Source organism: Teleopsis dalmanni, chromosome 1 (assembly GCF_002237135.1).
Source record: "Teleopsis dalmanni isolate 2A chromosome 1, ASM223713v2, whole genome shotgun sequence".
NCBI lineage: Eukaryota > Metazoa > Arthropoda > Insecta > Diptera > Diopsidae > Teleopsis > Teleopsis dalmanni.
This window is the reverse complement of record NC_051846.1, coordinates 135445166-135450594: the sequence shown is the minus strand read 5'-3', so window position 1 is coordinate 135450594 and position 5429 is coordinate 135445166.

Sequence of the window (5429 nt, the reverse complement as noted above, 5' to 3'; positions counted from 1 at the left end):
ATTTCTGAAATCGGAAAGTACCCATTCCTATGAGTATTGAATGCCATCATAGACGTGCATGGTGTGATTGTCACGTATTCTCCGTTTATGATCCCTGGAACGGGAATAACAACGAATAAATCAAAGGACTGATCATTGATTAGTGGTAGAGTTATTTGAAACAACATTTTGGTATCAAATAAACCGCTGCTGACTGTCATAAGAGAATATAGCTCAGAAATGTTGCTCATGTTAACCGGCAACTGCATTGTTGACCTGAGATGTTCCCTCATTGTAGTAACCTCATTCATGAGTTGCTTTGGCGTCAGGAGAAGTGGACTGATTTTACCATGATTTGTGTCGGTCAACACTCCTAAAATTGCTGATTCGTAAAATTGAATACTTGTTGTTACACTTAGTAGTTGAGTTGAAATTGCAGTGAAAAGTTGGTGGAGTTTTAAATTATAAATTTCCTTGTCCTCTTCTAACATTTTTGCCTTTACATCGTTCAATCGCTCGACTGTTAATTCAAAGGTTGTTTGATACTGCTGCTGATTTCGTTTCATGATATTTAGAGTAGAATCTAAAATTGAAGTTTGGTTTTTTAAAAGGTTAAGCAAATGTTTGTCGTCATTTTTTAGTTGTTGAATCGTCTGCGCCATATTTTTAGCGTATTCTGAATCCAAAACGCCGAATACTGCATTCGCAATGTTACCCACTAAATCAATTGCGCCTCTCTTCTTTCTTTTGTTAATCTGCATTATGTTTGCAGATAACAATTCATTCCTCGCTGCCTTGAACTGTTCAACTAACGTCCAGCAGTGATTATATCCATTCATCAACTTACACACGTTCGCTAAGGATTCGGTTCCATTTTCAATGAATTCAAACTCCTGCTGCAATGGACTTAAGTCATAATATGCTATGATTTTCCATTCTGCTTGTGATCTTTTGATGACTCCTTTGTGTTCGAAATGAATGCCTGGTGTGTTATTAAATGATTTTATCGTGATACCTAACCCTGATATCAGTGGTATCCATAATAGTACCAGCAATGCAATGGCTAGCAAGTTGATGTTTAGGTTTGCTCGCTTTAGTGGCGTTTCTTCAGGTTGATGTTGTTGTGAAGTGGTAGACGAATGTAAATCTGCTGGTACCGGTGCCAATCGATGTATTGGCCGCTTCAAACTACCGTTCTTAGTTTTACCATCTGCCACTCGAATCTTACCTTCAATTTTTGGATGGGTATTTACACGTCGATCTACTGGCGATTCCTTAATTTGACGAGTACTTCCAATAGATGTTGCTTCACGTTTTTTCTCGACGTATGTAACTTGCCGATCATGATTCGCAACTTTATCTAATTTTTGCTCATTTTCGGTGGCTTTTGTACAAGTGATTGTACCCTGATTACATCCACCTAACGCACCGCTGCATACCCAACCAAGCACGGTATTCAGTAATACTGGTAAGTTGTTGGTCATATGAATTTGACCTATTGATATTAACCAATAGAAATGCTCAGCACCTATCAATAAGTCGACATCACTGTTTACATTAAACTCGGAATCGGCGAGTTTGATGTTTTTGGAAATCGGCCACTGAGATATGTCGAATGATCTGTGTGGTAGAGGTGAAATAATTTTTTCCATAACAACTGCTTTCATCTTCATATTGAACTTTGTGGTACGTGATGAGATGTTGGCAGTGACCTGATGGTTTGCCCTTCTCTTACCTGTGCCAATTCCTTTGAACCATGTTGGATTTGGATTTAGCTTGAGTTGTAATTTTGTAGCCAGCCTTTCTGTTATTAAGTTTATTTGAGAACCAGAATCCAGAATAGCCCTGCATTCAATTGTTTCGCCAGTATTTGTACTAATATTAACCTTAGCGGTCCCAAGCAACACATATGGTTTTGTTAACAGTGCTGTAGTTAAAACAGCATTAGCTTCTTCTTGATCGGAGGAAGTGGTTTTCTTGGGAATTTCTGATAAGTGCAATAACGAATTGTGGTTCTTGCTGCACTTGTTGCAGCGGGTACTTTTGCATTCTGCTGCCCTATGGCCTGTACGTAAGCAGTTCAAGCACAAACTAAGTTTCTGTTCTGTCTTGATACGACATTGTGGTGTTGATTGCAAGAATGTTTTGCAATAATATATCGGATGTGATCCATTATTGCAGATCTTGCAGGTTGATATATTTCCCCTTCCCATAGTTGTGGCAAGGGCTTTTGCTGAGTATGGCTTCTCCATATGGCCAATTACCTCTAAGGACTGGAATCTTGATTCCAGGAAGATCATGAACTCCTTAATCGACTGAATCTCTCTTGGATGAGTCAGCGACTGTTCATACAAAATGCGAGTCTGCTTATCTAGTTTGAGGAGCAAACTGTGAAGCAGTAGCCACATTTTTTAGAGCCAGCAATCCTTCAAATGTAACATCATGTAGTGTCCTTATTTCTGTCGCTGAAGGATTGGTTGATATTATTGGTTGATTTAGAATTCTTTGAATGATTGTTGCTACAATAATTCTTTTGTTGTGATATCGTTCTTGTAGCAAATTCCATGCCGTTTGATAATTCTCGTTGGTTATTGACAGGTGTCGGACTAAACCTTCTGCTTCTCCTGTTAAACTACCTCTGAGATACCACATTTTCTGAGCATTAGAAAGCTGCTGCTTGTGAATCATTTCGGTGAACAAATCATAGAATTGGCACCACTCCAAGTAATCGCCATCGAATTTTGGTATTGTTACCTTAGGCAGTGATACACCAGCGCTGTCTGGTTTACTGCTTCCTTGTTGTGATTGTTCATCATTTGCTTTCTTTGAAGCTAACGAAATTAAAGTTGACTGAACCAATTCTTCCATTTCGAGGTACTCATCGAGTTTATATCCCACTGTAGTCGGATTGTTGGTGTACTCCCAAATTTCAAAATTAATGGCTTCAATCTCGTTCCATAGCTTCTCAATTCTTGCCATATTCACTTTATAAAAGGATTTCATCTGAACGCCTGTTTGACGACTGATGCCTGCTATGAGTCGCTTCAGTGATATACAAATTGCACCTTGCTTGTGTATCATTCGTGTTATACTCGTGCTATATTGTCCTTCCCTCGGTGACGGCATCGGTTGACGTGCTGTCGTTGCTGACTCCTTTGAAGAAGGTGTTGGAGGTATTTTGGTTGATAATTCATTTTCGAAAATCTGCTCATATTTTTCAAATAATCCCTTGATTTCCTGAAAGTAGTTGTTGGTAAAATATGAAACGCTCGTATCCAAATCTGGCAAATTCCTGATTTGTGTGTCGTTATGATCAAATTGTTCCCACAATTCGTTGAGTCGCCTAATACGCTCTTCATAGTAGCGAGGGGATGTCTTCCTCTCTTTCGAGTCCTTTTTGAAGTTAGTGATCAGTTGTTGGATTTGTTTTCCCAATTCTGATTGTTTGGCAATCAATTCTGCCATGACTTCCATGGTTGTAAATACAGCAATAATACCCTTCTGAGCAGGTTCACTGGATTGATGATAACGTGGTCCTTCTGAGCAGGTTCACTGGATTGATGAAAACGTGATCCTGACGGTGAATCACGTCGGGGTCACCAAAAATGTTCAATAAGTCGTTTCTTATTGAAACTGAATCGACACTTGAATCGATTCAGTGTTGCTTATGGTTAGGAATCTGGCACTTGAACCAGTTCCTATTGCAAGGTCTGAATTTGGCACTTAAACCAACTTCAGGTGGATTCAAACAATAACAATATTTTTTGAGCAACTAGGCACATGAACCTATTTGCAATTGAGTTTTAATAAGCACTTGAACTAATTAAAACGCAAGGGCTGTTCTGTATTGAATGAATAAATTTATTACAAAATATTGTGTTTTTATACAAAATGCTTAACACTAAGCTTATGGTAAAAGAGCAAATGCACCTAGTTCCCACGATTTGTTATCCGATGGACCTTGAACATTCAAGGCCAAGGGCACTCGTGGAAAATATGTGCATTTCCTATGCTTATACAATTTGATGCAGTCAACAAGCTGGTATATGTATTTTGCCATATACCAACTTGCTTCACAAATTTGGTGACTTAAATGTGTTATCACTTGTGCCATGCGCCAACTCATATTGCACCTGTGGGAACAACAGAATTGTCGCAGCGGCTTGCCTATTGCTGCAACTCACAACGAACACACGATAAAAGAAAACGAACATGATGCCTATCAACCTTGCACAGTGGCGTGTGAAGATCATCATGTTACGTCTGGCACGCTGACAGCGTGCGAATATTTAGTTGTGAGAGCCAGCAACATTGCTAAAATATTTGATAACACAACTAAACCCAACAACCAAAACAACATAAGACACTAATTTAAAATACTTATTTATACATATACTGAATACAATAATACAAATAATACAAATATTAATACAAATACAATGCAAATAATTATTTTAATTGATATTTATTTATACTAAAAATTAATATAAGCTTAACATTTATGTCCAAATTTGACACCGTCATTGAAGGATGTGCATTTCCATATGTGAAGTTGATCAGACTTCTTTGGAGATGTGTCTCTAATGCGTTCCGCGGATAATTCATTGTATTCATTTTTCTTATATATTTGCGCTTTTTTATTTTCATTATTTTTACATGCATGCTTAATTTCTTCATTCTTATTTAATTTTGCGGCCTTGCTCCTTGTTAAAATGTTAATTTTTATATTTCCTACGTCATTTTCTGTAGTAGGTATCATTGCTCTCTGTGTATCGCTATCTATTTTGATGCGTGACAGTGCATCTGCATTTGTATTTATTTTGCCTTGTTTGTAAATAATTTCAAAATCATAATCAGATAAATCTACTCTGATTCTTGTCATTTTGGATGACGGATTTTTATGTGTAAATAATGAAACTAGTGGTCTGTGGTCTGTTACCACGATGAATTTTCTACCATAAAGATATGTTCTAAACTGGTTGATGCCCCAATGAATAGCTAATAATTCTTTTTCGATTATGGGCTTATTGATATCATGTTTTTGCAGGGCTTTACTTGCATAAGCAATTGACAAATCATGACCTATTTCGCCTTGTGATAATATTGCTCCTAGGGCAAAGTCAGATGCGTCAGTTGTTAGTATAAATGATTTGTCGAAATTTGCGTATTGTAAGATTGGTGGGTTTATCAATTTATCTTTTAATGTGTTAAATGCTTTTTCGCATTCTTCCGACCAAATGAATGGTTGTCCCTTTTTTAACAATGTGTTTAAACATTTTGCTATCAGTGCAAAATCCGGTATGCATCGTAGTTATGTTTGTTCGTACTATTTGCGATAATTTTACATAAAGTATAAAATCAATAAGTGAACTTTTGCCTGTAGGCGTGAGACCATTGTAAATAATTTCAATTATTTTTATGAAAGGTTCTAGATCTCTGTGATTTCCTGA